This window comes from Dermochelys coriacea, chromosome 4 (genome assembly GCF_009764565.3).
Source record: "Dermochelys coriacea isolate rDerCor1 chromosome 4, rDerCor1.pri.v4, whole genome shotgun sequence".
Taxonomy (NCBI): Eukaryota; Metazoa; Chordata; order Testudines; family Dermochelyidae; genus Dermochelys; species Dermochelys coriacea.
Genome location: NC_050071.1, coordinates 12,116,121 through 12,135,623, shown reverse-complemented (window position 1 = coordinate 12,135,623; position 19,503 = coordinate 12,116,121). Strand labels below are relative to the sequence as shown.

At 45.3% G+C, this 19,503-nt stretch overlaps 1 protein-coding gene across 6 annotated transcripts in view; it reads right to left on the bottom strand.

Moving 5' to 3' along the window:
- The window catches only part of RASSF6 (Ras association domain family member 6), a 42,172-nt gene extending 38,067 nt beyond the window's left edge, over nt 1-4,105 (bottom strand). For 3 of the 6 annotated variants that reach the window (XM_043513391.1, XM_043513392.1, XM_038400725.2), the window contains exon 1: nt 1,161-1,388. The gene's annotated coding sequence lies outside the window, so the exon portion shown is untranslated. Of the gene's footprint in view, nt 1-1,160; nt 1,392-3,989 lie in introns of those variants that run through there. The other 3 variants (XM_043513394.1, XM_043513393.1, XM_043513396.1) reach the window with 3 other exon arrangements.
- Nucleotides 4,106-19,503: the final 15,398 nt, after the last annotated feature.

Sequence of the window (19,503 nt, the reverse complement as noted above, 5' to 3'; positions counted from 1 at the left end):
TTTGCCTCAGATTCTAGTGCAGTTCAGCTATCTATATTAGAAGGACCATTCAACAAAATGTATACCTCATAGGATGCAGGGCTTAACATTATAGATACAAGGGTGTAGGAGTGACCTTTAATCCTTTCTTCCTTAGGTTCCGTGAGGTCTGGTACTTCATGGATTATTTCTTGTTTCAGTATGTATCCTGGTATTTGTTGTTGTTGATTTGTTTTTATTTAATATTTGTGGATGTAAACGTGTTATGTAAAAAGCAATCTCCTTTTCATCAGCATAAAATGGATTTTATCTGCTTTTATACTGTTCTGTGATGCTGTAAGTTAGGTGTAGCATCCTGAGCACCCAACATAGATTGTTTTTTTGAAGGACCTTATTTCTTCCCAGTGCCTCAATAGTACTGATGGAAAATAAAATTCATTCCTATGATGCGTTATTTTGCATAAGTTTGGACAACCTCAAAGATGACCAAAAAAACCACCATAACTGTTTCAGTGCATAACACAGGGCCAGACTCACCGGTATGATAAACACAGCTTAACTGGCTGAATAAGTCGGGTATTACAGCTAGCTTGGGTCAGTGTAGCAGTGCAAAGCACCTCAAGTTTACTGATGAATGTGGCCCAGTAGCTCTAATGTGAGACAGAAAGGGATAGAACTATAAGCATGCCTTGTCCTATTTGCCTCGATAAACATTATACACAGGGCTTTAATAAAAGACTTACGTGAGCTAGTCTGTTCTAATAATGGATGACTGATATTTATGAAGGGGAAGCATTTTTTATGGATTCCTGCTACCTGAAATTCCTGCTACCAGGAAAAAGTAAGGTCAAAGTGACCTTTGAAAATATAGTTGTAATAGAATTAATGAAAAATAGCAGAGAAACCTCACCAGAGACTTATGGCTTCTGTTTAGCTACAAGACAGGTACAAAACACTTTCCTCTGCCTATCCTGAATTGCAGGGACTACCTTTAAGTCTGAGCGTCATCTTATAAGAGATCATTTCTGAAGGTGAGCACTAACATGTCTCCTTTGCTCTAGTACACTAACTAGCTGAAAGGAATTTGACATGCAGTCTCTACAATGCCGCAATACCAATCACTTACTGACACTGCACATTGAACAGAAAGCAGAAGTGCGGCTCCAGCTAAATTCACTTACCTGTATGTGTGATCAAAACCAGCTGAAAAGTAACAGAGGAGTTTCACGTGCCTTTTTATTGAGCCCCGGACGAAGCATGACAGCACTTCACTCTACCTGACAGATACCTTCAACAGTTTTATGCAAGAGTCCAGGGAGCTGTTAATTGTTACTTTGCTCAACAAGCAGGGAAGTGTTGGAAACACGAGACACTCCCTGTACCTTGGTGCCTGTTGGGAGTGTTCGCTTTCCTTTCTATGAGCAGCTGATAGGAGCACTCCTTACACAGGGTTACACACCTAAGGGAAGTGGATTGACTATTCTTGTTAACACTTTAATAGCTGATTTTATAGTGGAGGGCAAACTATTGATGCTAACTAGCTATTTACTGGCCACATGCATCCTAAAAACATTCACCATCTGTTTTCAGTGCAGAATAGAGCAGAAGAATTACTTCTTGTGTCTTGCTTACAACACTCCTAATACATACCAGAATGATGTTTGCTTTTTTTGCAACAGCGTTACACTGTTGATTCACATTTACCTTGTGATTCACTATGACCCCCAGATCCCTTTCCGCAGTACTCCTTCCTAGGCAGGCATTTTCCAGTTTGTATATGTGCAATCGATTGTTCCTTCCTAAGTGGAGTACTTTGCATTTGTCCTTATTGAATTTCATCCTATTTACTTCAGACCATTTCTCCAGTTTGTCCAGATCATTTTGAATTTTAATCCTGTCCTCTAAAGCACTTGCAACCCCTTCCAGCTTGATATTGTCCACAAACTTTATAAGTTTGCTGTCTATGCCATTATCTAAATCATTGATGAAGATATTGAACTGACCCCTGTGGGACCCCACTCATTATGCCCTTCCATCATAACTGTGCATCACTGATAACTATTCTCTGGGAATGATTTTCCAACCAGTTATGCACCCACCTTGTAGTAGCTCCATCTAGGTTGTATTTCCCTAGTTTATTAGAGGGTCATGCGAGACAGTATCAAAAGCCTTACTAAAGTCAAGATATAGACAGTATAAAAAAAATATGGGTTTAGATTTCAAGCTACTCAAAAGTCACACGTGCTTAGATCCAGAGTTTTAGTGCAGGTTTACACTACAGCTTAGGACTCATGAACATTTCAATGCTCTGCGAGACAGAGCTGAGGAAAGGGATAACATTCACACTCATGCCTATGAACTGAAGATAGAATCATTGGTTGCTTGTAAATGGGTCACCCTGTTGAAAACCTAAACCACATTTACAGTCCAGTTTTTGCCTAGACCCTTTTTTGGCGGGGGGGGGGGGGGACCGTGATTCTGGAAAAAGAATATTTAAAATTTAGGGCCAGGTCCTAAATCAGCATAGCTTCACTGCCATCAATGGGGTTACATCAATATACACCAGCTGAGGTAGACTGTTTTGGACCAATCTCAAATGCCTATAAAATAAATAATAATAAATCCTCAAATCACTTAATATACATGGGGTCACCTGGAAAATCTTTTATTTTAAGTATTTTGGTGGTTCAGATAAATGCAAAATTGTTCACCAGAAAGAGAAAAAGTTCTGTTGCCTGACTGACCTGATCTTGGCTCAGGTTTGTTTGTATCTTTTGTTTCTACTGGGCAACCCCCACTCCTAGCTATGGCCTAATTCTGATCTCACTTGCTTTAAAGCCAAACATGAATAATGCCACTGAAACAACACTGAAGATCAGAAATAGGCAACACCCTGGAAATAAAACCCACCAACTTTAAATTAGAACACATAGGAACACAAGAACAATCATACTGGGTCAGACTAGAGGTCCATCAAGCCTAGTATCATGCCTCCTACAGTGGCCAGTCCCAGAGCTTCAGGGGGAGCATAGAGAACAGGGCAGTTTTTGGAGAGATCCACCTCTTTCTTCCCTTCCCAGCCCCTGGCAGTCAGAGGGAGGGTCACCCCAAGCATGAGGTTGTATACCTGACCATTTTGGCTAATTGCCATTGATAGACCTATCCTCTATGAACGTACCCAGTATTTTTTTGAACTCTGTTTTACTTTTAGTCATCACGACATACCATGGCAATGACTTCCACAGGTTAATTATGTGTTGTGTGCAAAAGTACTTCCTATTGTTTTTATTGTGGGAGACCCATGGGTTTTTGTATTGTAGGAAAGAGTAAACAACATCTCTTTATTCACTTTTTCCTTACCATTCATGATTTTATAGAACTCTATCATATCTGCCCCCTTAATTATCTCTTTTCTGAGCTGACGAGCCCTAATCTTTTTAGTCTCTCCACATATGGAAGCTGTGCCCTATCTTGGATCATAAGTTGTGGATGCAAAAGGTGCAGGGTATATGTGTGTACAGACACTAAGCTACATAGGGGATTACTTAAAAAATAAAGGACCAAATCCTTATTTGGTCTAAATATGCCTAGCTTAGCTTAAGTCAGTGGAGCTACATCAATTTATATCAGCTGAGGATCTGGCCCAGTGTCACTGGCAAATAGATCACTAGAGCAGTGAATGAAATTTGGGAGAATTGGAAGAAACAAGAGGGATTCACTCTCAAATAATGTATTGGAAAGCCAGAATGAATGAACGAACATGCCCTAGGAAGATGAAGCAGGCAGCCTGGAATTTGGTGTAGCTTGTTTTCAAAGATATGCTACTATATGTACATAATGCATCACCTTAAGACAGATTTTTCCTCTCAAAGTTTTCTGCTGAGAAGGGAACTACTCAAAGAACAACATTTATTAAACAGCTATTTGAAGAATCCCAGATACCTACAGTATCCAGATCAGGTCCAGATCCAAATCTAAGAAAGACATACATTATAGAACTAGATCCTCACCTGATTGTAAGTGTTATAGCTCCTTTGAAGTTAATTTACACTAGCTGAGGATCAGTCCATGATTTTTCCCCCCCTTGAGGGCACCATGGTGGTTCTTCTGTTGACATTTGCAAGAAGACAAGGAATTAAAACCAACTGGCTTAACCATATAATAAATCTCAATCTTTAACCGGATTTTTGCAGTTGCTCTGCAGTGCCTCATTTTCATAGACAGCAGCAATGTCTGCTCTGTAGCCACAGCCCTCGATACAGGATGGTGCTGAGCTGCATTGGCCCAGAGGGAGAACAAGGAAGCAGAATGTTGCCCTGACTGCCAGGCACACAGAGCATGCACATCCACTAACCATACTCTTACTTGCCCACGTTCTGGCATCCATCTGTTCTCACTAGTGTAATGGGATCATGGAAGAGTGAGGGAGTGTCCCTAGACTACAAGGCCCTTTTATAAAGGTTGGCAAGACTCCTTCCATCCCCCCATGCATCTGTATAAGGCCCAAACACAATCAGACTCTCTGTGGCTAACATTAAGAGCAGCAGCAGTTTAACAGCAGAGACAGGAGAGGTGACCAAGCTCATGGATTAATTCCATTTAATAGAACATCTTCCTCTCCCATTAAAAAGTGGCCTTTTTTCCCCTCACTGTCATTAACCTGCTTACAGGGAGCTGTGGGAAGAGAAGGGGAGAGGGGTAAACAAACTTCAGGCTCAGATGAAATGAACCCCAACCAAATCCCTGGGATGCAAAACCCCTGACCTGCATGCAGACTTACAGAATCAGTCCCTTTGTAGTTACAGCCCATTGTCAGCTCAGGGACACAGCTGTTCTCAAATGCCATCAGGCTCATGCTTTAGACTGCTTCCCACTGACCATTTCCAGCTGAGACACCCTGATGAGGACATTGAAAGAATACTTGTGAAGTGCCCTCTCCATTGGCGAGAGATGAGCCCTGTTGTGTAGGGTACTGTCCCAGAGCACCCCACAACATGGCACTGTACACACCTCACCTACACACGCCTCTGGAGCAGTGGTTCTCAACCTATTTACCTATTTACCCTTGTGGGCTGCATATGCAGTTATGTGGGCCACATCTACACAATGTATACACACACACCACCTGTATGGCCCTGAGGATGTCACATGGGCCGCAGCTGCGTGCAGACTGGGCCACAGGTTGAGAACCACTGCTCTGGAGCCTCCAATGATCATGCTCACAGCATGGTCTAATTTTTCAACACCTCACAGTTCCTGTGGTCCTTCCAGGTTTAAACCCTTCCTGTCTCAGGACTTGAAACAGCACCTCTCTCTCAGCTCCCCATTCCTCCTATACCAGTCTCACTGCAGCCCCTGGAACTCTCTCAAAATACCTTCCCCTGGGTCTCTTCCTAGTCCTGGTGTCAAACACCTTCTGTCTGTGGGGCAGGGATCCATAGCTCTCCTTCCTAGGGCCATGTCTCAAGCCCTGCAGGCTTCCCCAGTTCATTCTGGTTCACCACAGAAGACACACCCTGAAAGTCTTCCCTGACTCTAGGCTCCCCTCTACCCTAAGAGTACTCCTTTATAATCCTCATCAGCTGATCACACCATTTAGACACCTGGATGCCATTCCCAGCTCTGGTGATCCTTCTCTGAACTACTTATTCTTAAAGAGGCCATGTCTTGGAACAGGGTGGGCTGATTCCAGGCTTCCACTGTTTCTGAAGGGGACAGCCCACCCTGTTACAAGCCCACTTGGGAACACTGGATCCAGATCCCCCCACATTTTGGATCCAGATCTTTGGCTTCACCCCTCTCTTTTCTTTTTAAAGCCTGGCTACCTCACAGATGGATTTGAATGGTTATTTCCGCACTAGGCCAAAATCACAAAGCAAACTTCAGCTGTAACCATAGACTTTCACCTCATTTTGCATCAAACCCATGAGGAACTGCAAATTTCCCAAAGTCCCGGTGCAAAAAGTTCACTCAAAACTGGGTCTAGATTCACACACCAGATTTGTGCACCTTAACAAATAAGGTTTTTTTAAAAAGTGAACCTGGGTGAGTGTTGAGTTGGTAATGAATAAAACCCCATATCAGGAGATTTTCTCCTGGGTGTAGGAGAAGCAAATATTTTGCACAGCTCTATTTGCTGCAGCAAGAGGTGCTAGCTGCTGAATGGCAAAATAGGTCTGATATACAAACTAGAACCCTACCCTGTGAGCTGCTGAGCATGGTTAACTCCTGCTGAAGTCAATGGGAATGGAGTGGGTACTTAACACCTATCAGTTGGTCTTCAGCACCATAGAGAATCAGACTCTCAGAGGAAACCACCCACATCTTGCTCAGAACCAGCTCCTGAAATTTCACAGATCCTGCTCCCAAGAAGTACTGATAGCCCTGCAAGTCTCCCCAACTTCAGCAGCTCCCAGAATCAGCTGCCCAATCAGCCGCACTTCCTGTTGCATATGAGCTGTAGAGTGGGTTTAACAAATGTGTATACAAAATTTAATTGTCCTTTTGGAGTATCACCTCGGCACGCTTTCCCACCCCTATAACAAAATGGGACACTATAGCCAGGCTCCTTTCTTCTTAGAGCGCTGCAGGAACAGTCAGAAGCATGTTGCTCTTTCATGGCTATTCACACTGACTCCCAGTTATGTAGCAAAGTCCTTCTGGTTGTTAAACTGGTTTACGCAGGATGGGGATGGATTGATGACCTCTCACCCTACGGCCTATCTTGTGGGTGTCTTCACTGCAGCTGGGAATGAGCCTTCCGGCCTGGGTAGACAGATTTGCATTAGCAGGGCTTGAGCTAGCACACTAAAAATATCAGTGTAGACATTGCAGCTTGGGCTGGAGCTCAGGATCGCAGGCCCAGGGAGTGAGTGTGTTTGAGAGCCTGAGCTGCAACTCCACATGCTATTTTCAGTGTGCTAGCACATCCACCTGTGCTGAGAAGGCTGCTCCTAGCAGGAGCATTGACATACCCACATTTCACTTCCCTTCCCTAGAACAGCCTAGTGGCTGGCAACACATAGCTTTGAAAAGCTTGACTTTGATTTGGAGGCCTATTCCGGAGATTAACGACCCTTACAGTTAGAAAGTTTTTCCTAATACCTAACCTAAATCTCCCTTGCTGTAGAGTATGCCCATTACTTCTTATCCTACTTACAGTTAACAATTGATCACAGTCCTCTTTATAGCAGCCCTTATCATATTTAAAGACTTATCAGGTCCCCACTCACTCTTTTCTCAAGACTAAACATGTCCAGTTTTTTTTTTAAACCTTTCCTCATAGGTCAGGTGTGGGAACATGGTGTGTTTGTGAGATAGTTAAGAATGTTTATGAGCTAGTGAAGGTCGCAGTGAACCTTTGATGACCCTTTCATGAACCTTGAGAAAGAGTTACAGGCTGGAACGTGACCCAGACAGACTGGAAACACCAGATCCTGTTGACAATAGATAGCGGACAGCTGTGCTCCAATCAAGAGGAAGAATGCACGTGTACAGCCCGTGCTAAGGCTGCTCGATCAACAAAATGTCTCCATGACCGGATGATGGACTTGGGAGGGGGTTGAAAATGTTATGTAAGAGGAGTGTATAAAAGCAATGAGGAAATAATAGATAAACGGCTTTGCTACCAACCATATTGGCTGATGTGCTTTGTCCGGCTCGCATGAGAACCCCAACAAATGGTGACCCTGATGTGGTCCCTTCTGAAAAGGCGAGGGTTCTAGCCGCGGCAGGAGGTACCAGCTTTTCGGCTCCTGGGCGTCCGAGAGTGACGCAAGTGCGCACAGGTGAGCGGCTTTAAGTAGCAATGGGTACCGCTGTATCAGCTGAAGAGAAAACCGTGCATGAATTTTTACTTCGTATCATAGAGAGACAGGACGAGAAAGTAACTGCAGAATCCTTGTCTCATCTGCTGAAATGGGGACAGAGGAGAGGGTTTCTGAAGAGGCCAAACCATGCTTTTGATGGACAAGTGTGGGAGCGATTGGGACAGGATCTTTGGGACTCCGTTGCCCATGGGAATAAGGAGGCTGTGTCCCTTAGCCAGACCTGGCGCAAGGTTAAGAAAGCTATAGCGGCCCTTGCAGCTGAGGCGGAGGTGCAAGCGACGATTACTGAGACGTTCCGCCCCAAACCTAAGGATGATCCCCCACAGGTTCTTCCTGTGGGAGCCCGAGATTTCTTCGGCACCTCCGAGACTGTAATTCCTGTCGCTCCTTCCGCGCCCAATCCGGCGCTGGACCCAAGTACTGTTCGCTCCCACCAGATGATATGCCTATGGATGCCACCGAGCATGTCGACCGTTCTTGGGTTAGAGACATGCCTACATATGACCCCCACCCTGTCATTTCGGATACGCTTCAGTGGGATCCGGGGCAGTCAGTGCCCTTTGCAAAATACGTGTTCCGCCGATGTTACCTTATATAGTCACTCGGAATATTTGGCTTTGATGAATGCCGTTGCAGGCATTCCTGGCTTTGCAACTTATTACACGGTGCAAACTTTGAATGCATTAGCTTGTTTTGCTGTTAAAGCGCTTAATGCTACATCACAGGCAATTGCTCTTTTAAGTATGGAACAACAGGAATTAAGAGATGCCATTTTAGATAATCGAGCTGCGATTGATTTTCTATTGCTTAAGCATCATATGGGATGTGAATCTTTTAAACATATGTGTTGTTTTAATCTTATGGATAATAGCCGATCCATTGAGGAGCGCCTGGATGAATTGACTTCTCTCACTGAGCACATCCGTCAAGATACCGGGTTTGCGGGATTTTGGGACTGGCTTACAGGGTGGTTGCCTTCTTTGGGGTGGCTTTGGCAATTATTTGGAATTATAGTTTTTGTATGTATTGGTCTTATTTGCCTTTGTTGCTGCCTGCAATGTCTCCCCTCCTTGTTTGATACATTCCGTAAGATGCATTGCTCTGCCCCTGTTAGGTCACCCCTGCTGATGAATGAAAATTGGATGGAACTGCGCAAGTAGCCGATGGTTCGTGTGTCATATGATAAAAAGGGGGGAGATGTGGGAACATGGTGTGTTTGTGAGATAGTTAAGAATGTTTATGAGCTAGTGAAGGTCGTGGTGAACCTTTGATGACCCTTTCATGAACCTTGAGAAAGAGTTACAGGCTGGAACGTGACCCAGACAGACTGGCAACACCAGATCCTGTTGACAACAGATAGCGGACAGCTGTGCTCCAATCAAGAGGAAGAATGCACGTGTACAGCCCATGCTAAGGCTGCTCGACCAACAAAATGTCTCCGTGACTGGATGATGGACTTGGGAGAGGGTTGAAAATGTTATGTAAGAGGAGTGTATAAAAGCAATGAGGAAATAATAGATAAACGGCTTTGCTACCAACCATATTGGCTGATGTGCTTTGTCCGGCTCGCATGAGAACCCCAACAGTCAGGTTTTCTAAACCTTTTATCATTTTTATTGGTCTCCTGTGAACTCTGTCCAGTTCACCCACATCTTTCCTAAAGCATAGTGCCCACACTTGGACACAGCACTCCAGATGAGGGCCCACCAGTGCTCAGTAGAACAGGACAATTACCACCCATGTCTTACGTGACATTTTTGTTAATACACCCCGGAATGGCCAGATTGTTGGCTCATATTCAATTTGTGATCCACTATAACTCACACATCTCCTTTAGTAGTACTACCACCAGCTATTCCCCCTTTTGAAGTGATGCATTTGATATTTCCTTCCTGTGTGAAGAACTTTGCACTTATTTTTATTGAATTTCATATAGCTGATGGTAAGTACAGCTCTTCACAGCATGAGGGCTTTCAGAGTGCTCCAGTGCACTGAATGGATACTACTGTAATATACACTTAGCCCTGGTCTACACTAGGCTTTGAGGTCGAATTTAGCAGCGTTAAATTGATGTAACCCTGCACCCATCCACATGACAAAGCCCTTTTTTTGACTTAAAGGGCTCTTAAAATCGATTTCCTTACTCCACCCGACAAGGGGATTAGCACTGAAATCGGTTTTGCTGGGTTGAATTTGGGGTACTGTGGACGCAATTAGATGGTATTGGCCTCCGGGAACTATCCCAGAGGGCTCCATTGTGACCACTCTGGACAGCACTCTCAACTCAGATGCACTGACCAGGTACACAAGAAAAGGCCTGTGAACTTTTGAATTTCAATTTCCTGTTTGGTCAGTGTGCCAAGTTGCAGGTGACCGTGCAGAGCTCATCAGCTGAGGTGACCATGCAGAGCTCATCAGCAGAGGTGACCATGATGGAGTCCCAGAATCGCAAAAGAGCTCCAGCATGGACCGAACGGGAGGTACGGGATCTGATCGTTGTATGGGGAGAGGAATCCGTGCTATCAGAACTACGTTCCAGTTTTCAAAATGCCAAAACATTTGTGAAAATCTCCCAGGGCATGAAGGACAGAGACCATAACAGGGACCCAAAGCAGTGCTGCGTGAAACTTAAGGAGCTGAGGCAAGCCTACCAGAAAACCAGAGAGGCAAACGGCCGCTCCAGGTCAGAGCCCCAAACATGCCACTTCTATGATCAGCTGCATGCCATTTTAGGGGGTTCAGCCACCACTACCCCAGCCCTGTTGTTTGACTCCTTCAATGGAGATGGAGGCAACACGGAAGCAGGTTTTGGGGACGAGGAAGATGATGAGGAGGAGGCTGTAGATAGCTCACGGCAAACAAGCAGAGAAACCGGTTTTCTCGACAGCCAGAAACTGTTTCTCACCCTGAACCTGGAACCAGTACCGCCCGAACCCACCCAAGGCTGCCTCCCGGACCCACCAGGTGGAGAAGGGACCTCTGGTGAGTGTACCTTTTAAAATACTATACAAGGTTTAAAAGCCAGCATGTTTAATGATTAATTTGCCCTGGCATTTGTGGCTCTCCTGGATATACTCCCAAAGCCTTTGCAAAAGGTTTCTGGGGAAGGTAGCCTTATTCCATCCACCATGGTAGGACACTTTACCACTCCAGGCCAGTAGCACGTACTCGGGAATCATTGTAGAACAAAGCATTGCAGTGTATGTTTGCTGGCGTTCAAACAACATCCGTTCTTTATCTCTCTGTGTTATCCTCAGGAGAGTGATATCATTCATGGTCACCTGATTGAAAGAGGGTGCTTTTCTTAAGGGGACATTCAGAGGTGCCCGTTCCTGCTGGGCTGTTTGCCTATGGTTGAACAGAAATGTTCCCCGCTGTTAGCCACGCGGCGGGGGGAGGCAAAATGCGACCTTGTAACGAAAGCACATGTGCTATGTATGTAATGTTAACAGAAAGGCTTACTGTGAAAGAGTGTACCCATTATTCTATAAAATGTGCCTTTTCAAATACCACTGTCCCTTTTTTTTTTCTCCACTAGCTGTATGTGTTTCAAGGATCACAGGATCTTCTCCTTTCCGGAGGCTAGCAAAGATTAGAAGGTGAAAAAAACGCACTCGTGATGAAATGTTCTCTGAGCTCATGCTGTCCTCCCACACTGACAGAGCACAGACAAATGCATGGAGGTAGACAATGCCAGAGTGCAGGAAAGCACAAAATGACCGGGAGGAGAGGTGACGGGCTGAAGAGATGGCTGAAGCTGAAAGGTGGCGGCAGCGTGATGAGAGGAGGCAGGATTCAATGCTGAGGCTGCTGGAGGATCAAACTAATATGCTCCAGCGTATGGTTGAGCTGCAGGAAAGGCAGCAGAAGCACAGACCACCGCTACAGCCCCTGTGTAATCAACTGCCCTCCTCCCCAAGGTCCATAGCCTCCTCATCCAGATGCCCACGAACGCGGTGGGGGGGGCCTCCGGCCATCCAGCCACTCCACCCCAGAGGATTGCCCAAGTAACAGAAGGCTGGCATTCAATAAGTTTTAAAGTTTTAAACTTTTAAAGTGCTGTGTGGCCTTGTCCTTCCCTCCTCCACCACCCCTCCTGGGCTACCTTGGTAATTATCCCCCTATTTGTGTGATGAATTAATAAAGAATGCATGAATGGGAAGCAACAATGACTTTATTGCCTCTGCAAGGGATCGAAGGGAGGTGGGGAGGGTGGTTAGCTTACAGGGAAGTAGAGTGAACCAAGGGGCGGGGGATTTCATCAAGGAGAAACAAACAGAACTTTCACACCGTAACCTGGCCAGTCATGAAACTGGTTTTCAAAGCTTCTCTGATACGCACCACACCCTCCTGTGCTCTTCTAACCACCCTGGTGTCTGGCTGTGTGTAACCAGCGGCCAGGCGATTTTCCTCAACCTCCCACCCTGCCATAAATGTCTCCCCCTTACTCTCACAGATATTGTGGAATGCACAGCAAGCAGTAATAACAGTGGGAATATTGGTTTCGCTGAGGTCTAACCGAGTCAGTAAACTGCGCCAGCGTGCTTTTAAATGTCCAAATACACATTCTACCACCATTCTGCACTTGCTCAGCTTGTAGTTGAATAACTCCTGACTACTCTCCAGCTGCCTATGTATGGCTTCATGAGCCATGGCATTAAGGGGTAGGCTGGGTCCCCAAGGATAACTATAGGCATTTCAACATCCCCAACGGTTATTTTCTGGTCTGGGAAGAAATTCCCTTCCTGCAGCTTTTGAAACAGACCAGAGTTCCTGAAGATGCGAGCATCGTGTACCTTTCCCAGCCATTCCACACTGATGTTGGTGAAACGTCCCTTGTGATCCATCAGTGCTTGCAGCACTATTGAAAAGTACCCCTTGCGGTTTATGTACTTGCTGGCTTGGTGCTCCGGTGCCAAGATAGATATATGGGTTCCATCTATGGCCCCACCACAGTTAGGGAATCCCATTGTAGCAAAGCCATCCACTATGACCTGCACATTTCCCAGGGTCACTACTCTTGATATCAGCAGATCTTTGATTGCGTTGACTACTTGCATCACAGCAGCCCCCACAGTAGATTTGCCCACTCCAAATTGATTCCTGACTGACCGGTAGCTGTCTGGCGTTGCAAGTTTCCACAGGGCTATTGCCACTCGCTTCTCAACTGTGAGGGCTGCTCTCATCTTGGTATTCTTGCACTTCAGGGCAGGGGAAAGCAAGTCACAAAGTTCCATGAAAGTGCCCTTATGCATGCAAAAGTTTCACAGCCACTGGGAATCGTCCCAGACCTGCAACACTATGTGGTCCCACCAGTCTGTGCTTGTTTCCCGAGCCCAGAATCGGCGTTCCACCGCCTGAATCTGCCCCATTAGCACCATGATGCCCACATTGGCAGGGCCCATGCTTTGAGAGAAGTCTGTGTCCATGTCCTCATCACTCTCGTCACCGCGCTGATGTCGCCTACTCGCTGGGTTTCGCTTTGCCAGGTTTTGGTGCTGCATATACTGCTGGATAATGAGTGTGGTGTTTAATGTGCTCCTAATTGCCAAAGTGATCTGAGCGGTCTCCATGCTTGCCGTGGTATGGCGTCTGCACAGAAAAAAGGAGCGGAATGATTGTTTGCTGTTGCCCTGATGGAGGGAGGGGTGACTGATGACATGGCTTACAAGGTTGGCTTACAGGGAATTAAAATCAACAAAGGGGGTAGCTTTGCGAGAAACTGAATGGCCGCTTCAAGGATAGAACACAAAACCTCAAGGATAGAACTCAAAACTGGGTTTAGCAGGCCATCGATTTCACAGAAAGAGGGAGGAGAAAATGAATACAAAACAAATCTGGCCTATTTCTTGTTTTGAGCCACTTCATCTATCTTTACATATCATGCTGGCAGCAGACTGTGCAGTACGACCGCTAGCCATCGTCACCTCCTGGGTGCTCGGCAGAAGACAGTGCAGTATGATTGCTGGCCATCATATTCTGCTGGCTGCAGACTAAAAAACAGTGCACTGCCGGTAGGACTCAATTGCCATGAGACGAAACAAGGGAAATGACCTGACTGAGTCACTCCCATGTTTGCCCAGGTGCCCGGTTAAAAGAGCACTCAGGACTACATCAATGACGGTTACCAGTCATACTGCACTGTCTGCTGCCAAAAGGCAATAAACTGCTGCTGTGTAGCAATGCAGTACCATGTCCGCCAACACCCAGGAGACATACAGTGATGGTTAGCTGAGCGGGCTCCATCCTTGCCGTGGTATGGCATCTGCACAGGTAACTCAAGAAAAAAGGCGCAAAACGATTGTCTGCCCTTGCTTTTACGGAGGGAGGGAGGGAATGGGGGCCTGACGATATGTACCCAGAACCACCCGCGACAATGTTTTATCCGCATCAGGTGCTGGGATTTCTACCCATAATTCGAATGGGCGGTGGAGACTGCGGGAACTGTGGGATAGCTACCTATAGTGCAAAGCTCTGGAAGTCGACGGTTGCCTCAGTACTGTGGACACAGTCCGCCAACTACATGCACTTAGAGCATTTGTGTGGGGACACACACTCGACTGTATAAAAACGCTTTCTACATAACTGACTTCTATAAATTCGGACCTAATATCATAGTGTAGACATACCCTGGGAAGCTGTGCTATAAAGTGTCAAAGTTTCAAGGGGGACAAATCCAGCTTAAGCAGAGATTTAACTGATTGAGAAGATTTTGATTAAACAAAAACAATACACTCTATCTTTCCTCTGTTTTTTGGATATTTTTATACCATTGTAAGATATTTGGGCCAAATTCTCATGGTGTAAATGGATGAAACTCAGATGAACATGGGGGGAAGAAAGATGGTCTAATAGCTAAGCCACTTGACTGAGACTTCGGAGACCTAAGTTCAATTCCCAACTCACTCACAAACTTTTCTGAGTGACTCTGGGCAAAGTCACTTAATCAACCGTGCCTCAGTGCTCCATCTGTTAAAAGGAATGAGCATTCTCCCCACCTCACAGGGATTTTATGAGGGAGAAAAATCCATTAACAAATTGAAAGAGCTCAGACAGTAGATGATTTAGGCCAAATAAGTACCCAAATAAATTGTAAGAATGACATGCCTGCCTATGCAGCAGAGAACTTGGACCATTTACTTCAGTGGAGTAACTCTTGATTTATGCCACTGTCACTGAAAGGAGAATCAGGCCTTCTTAAGTATCTACCATACACCAGGATTTCAGTGGCAACTATATCCACCATTCTCTGTTCTGTAACTGCAGCAGAAGGTACTGTAACTGTTCGCAGATAGTCTGATGCTCTTTGTTAAATAATTTGGACTGAGAAGGAGTGGCAGCAAATACAAATTGCTGTGCTCTGTGGTTTTCACTCTGTTCCTGTTTGGGTCCAGAATAAGAGGCAGGCACATTCCGGTTATAAAGACGGGTAGAGCCCTGAGCACATACAAAAATTGAATCTGCATTTGATCCGCAATCTGCAAACATCGTCTGTGGATATCTGCATCTGCGGCTGTGGATATCCAAGGATATAAAGTGGATATCCACAGATTTGCAGGGCTCTAAAGATAGGACATATGTTTCTTTGGACTAGGGTACATTCATCTTGCCTAGTCCACAGTTGTTCTGTTGTTCTACAGATCTTCTCTTGGAATTTCTGTGCTATGTACAGCACATATGTACTGTACTTCTCAGAAGTAACTCTGAGTAGAGTCACGCTGTTGTAAAAATGAAGTAAGAAAGAGGAGAATTGACTCAATCCTTTGCATATGGACACCCATTTAATTAAGCAGTACAACACTCTTGTGTTTGTGACAAAACTGTATGGATAGAGATAAGAAAATGTATACTGTTAATGTTGAATTATATAGCTAGGCAGATATTTAGAGTTGGATTTTCAAATATGTCCAAGTGGGATCTGTGCTCCTAACTCACTCAGGCACTTTTGAAAATCCCACCCACCATGTGCATTTGAACAGAGTCAGGGAAATCCAAAGGGGAGAATGCAAATCAGAGGCTGGCTGGTTCAGAATGGCTCTGCCTCATGTTTGGCTGTAACTGTAAGTATTGCTTCTTTCTTAGCATTTTCACCCACCCTCATGTATTTCGGGGGGAAATGCTCAGGAGTATTCATTCTTCAGCCTGTGAACCATCTCTTAGTAAAGGGAAGCCTATAGCTGTCTGCTCTCAAATTATCCTTTCCCTGATATGGTGCTGCCCTTACAACAAGGCATTAATAGCCACTCATGGGAAATTTCAGCCCTCTCCCCTTACAAGTAATAAATAGCATACTACTAAATACATCACAAGCTAGCAACTTCTGTTGTCCCATTCAGATACATACTGCATTGCATCATCATATCTTCAGTGTTTTTCATGTTTACCCAAACCACAATGCAAATGGAAAAGTTTCTAAAGAGCAAGTACATTCTGCTGACCTTCATGTCATTTAGATAAGTTATAAACCCTGCGCACCCTGCTGAGCAGTGTTGCCAATATAGTGAATGCCACATGCTATGGATAGCAGTTAGCGGACAGCTCCATTGCAGAGGTGGATTCATTTCAGTGGCATTAGATTTAATGCGCTCTCTCTAAATGCTACAGAGCTAAATTCTTCCGACAGCACTCAGTCTCACTCACACAACTGCCAGGGATTTCATGGGTGTTACTGACGGCAAACTTGGCCTCATGGCTATAAAGTGCTTTGGGATCCTTCTGGTTTAAGAGTGCTATATAAACATAGCTAAGGCAAGAAGAGAAGCATTTACGAAATTTTAGGGTAGCATGCAGAATCACTGTCTGTTTGGGACATGGACTCTCTGTAAAGAAGGGTAAACCAGTAAGTGACAGTCAGAAGGGTGCAAGAATTACAGGAAGACTCTTCCTGGTTGTTTACAGGGTGTGTCTAGGTCTGGAATTCTATCCACCTACTTCTGTTGTTCTCAGCCCTCCAGGCGATACCTTTGATTACACCCAACAGACATGCCCCTGCAAGTGAAGAATTTCAACAAGTTGCCTGCTGCAAATGAGAAAAAGTTCTGCCACAGCCCACAGAGGGCTCCTGTCATCCTGGCTCCTGCAGAGCAGGCTGTGGAGGGGAAGTGCACCTAGGTCACAGAAACTAATCCTGACCTTAGTAAACTCTGGTGGGACAAATCCAGAGTGCTGCCTCTCTATGCAGCCAGTACTGTTCAGGTTAGCACAACTGCTCTGCAGAGAAGGCAAGTTCAACAGAACAGCCAGATGGTGGGAGTGAAATGGGAGTGTCTACAGGATCGCGAGCACTATGTTATGTTCCCTCAGGTCCACCCACACAGCACAGGTTCTAACAGGTGCATGAACTAAAGCAACCCCAGGCTTGAAATCAGGCCCCAGTGGTATTGCAGACAGGGGAATATGCACAGTGGAGCAGCACCAGAGCAGTGAGTACCATGGCATTCCTGAGGGCACACGAAGCAGAGTACACGCACTCGCAGCCAGAAAACGCATGATGATGGTGCAAGTTCAGTGGATCTTTCTATCCAGTTATTTCGGGGCAGAGAGCTGGACGGAGAGCACCCCATTGCAGACGCAGATGCTCAGAGCACCCAGGAATACAATACACCACTCAATCACCTAAGAAAAAGCAGTTATAATGCTGTAAAAGCGCCACCTGGTAACTCCTGTCATAATAGAAAGCACTAACACAAAACATGCCAAGAATGGGCAGTATCTTTACGGGTCTCGATTCTGGCTGCTCGGTTTGAGACATCTTTCTGAATCACAAAGGTATGTCTCGTGGGAGATGCAGAAACCACTGCCCACCCCCCAAAAGTCAATGGCTGCTTTTGAAAATATTGGCCTAACTACTCAGTTTGGTGCATGCGAGGGCACCATCCTCTTGCCACATTGCCCTATTATTTCAAACAGGTGCAGCACCCTTGGTCTCTGATGACTCTGGAGAACTGCCTTTGCTACATTATGTTGTTTCACCTAGGGTGGTATTTCTTCAATAGGGTGGTTACTTCCTCTCTTCCCATGCCACTCCCATAGGCACACCCCTACAGCCTGCACATAGGAAAGGTGTACCTCCCTTCTGCACAATAGAACCCATTCAGCTACACTGCATGCATAATTCTTAGGCTTTAACACAAAGATTAACATCTTGTTGGGAAACTGCAGAACTTGTTTTAATTATTCCCTACCGATGTCTGTCTGTCCCCTCAGACATTCCAGAAGAAAACAAAAATGCCTCTCTCATCAAAAAACAAAAGCCCAACAATGCCTCCTGCAACCCCCTCACTACTGGTTGGCTGGGATGCCCTCACAGAGCAAGTAACATTTCCTTTTGTGATGTTTCTGAGAACGTTGACTAGAACCAGAAAGCACATGGCAAGAAGAGGAAGGAGAAAGGAAGAGTATTTCTAGTCTCAAAAAGAAAAGGAGTACTTGTGGCACCTTAGAGACTAACAAATTTATTTGAGCATAAGCTTTCGTGAGCTACAGCTCACTTCATTGGATGCATTTGGTGGAAAATACAGAGGGGAGATTTATATACACACACAGAGAACATGAAACAATGGGTTTTATCATACACACTGTAAGGAGAGTGATCACTTAAGATGAGCCATCACCAGCAGCGGGGGGCGGGAGAAGGAGGAAAACCTTTCATGGTGACAAGCAAGGTAGGCTATTTCTAGCAGTTAATAAGAACCTCTGAGGAACAGTGGGGGGTGGGGTGGGCGGGGAGAAATAACATGGGGAAATAGTTTTACTTTGTGTAATGACTCATCCATTCCCAGTCTCTATTCAAGCCTAAGTTAATTGTATCCAGTTTGCAAATTAATTCCAATTCAGCAGTCTCTCGTTGGAGTATGTTTTTGAAGTTTTTTTGTTGAAGGATAGCCACCCTCAGGTCTGTAAGCGAGTGACCAGAGAGATTGAAGTGTTCTCCAACTGGTTTTTGAATGTTATAATTCTTGACGTCTGATTTATGTCCATTTATTCTTTTACGTAGAGACTGTCCAGTTTGACCAATGTACATGGCAGAGGGGCATTGCTGGCACATGATGGCATATATCACAGTGGTAGATGCGCAGGTGAATGAGCCTCTGATAGTGGCTGATGTGAGTAGGCCCTATGATGGTGTCCCCTGAATAGATATGTGGACAGAGTTGGCAACGGGCTTTGTTGAAAGGATAGGTACCTGGGTTAGTGATTCTGTTGTGTGGTGTGTGGTTGCTGGTGAGTATTTGCTTCAGATTGGGGGGCTGTCTGTAAGCAAGGACTGGCCTGTCTCCCAAGATCTGTGAGAGTGATGGGTCATCCTTCAGAATAGGTTGTAGATCCTTGATGATGCGTTGGAGAGGTTTTAGTTGGGGGCTGAAGGTGATGGCTAGTGGCGTTCTGTTATTTTCTGTGTTGGGCCTGTCCTGTAGTAGGTGACTTCTGGGTACTCTTCTGGCTCTGTCAATCTGTTTCTTCACTTCAGCAGGTGGGTATTGTAGTTGTAGGAATGCATGATAGAGATCTTGTAGGTGTTTGTCTCTGTCTGAGGGGTTGGAGCAAATGCAGTTATATCGTAGAGCTTGGATGTAGACAATGGATTGTGTGGTATGATCTGGATGAAAGCTAGAGGCATGAAGGAAGGAATAGCGGTCAGTAGGTTTCCAATATAGGGTGGTGTTTATGTGACCATCGCTTATTAGCACCGTAG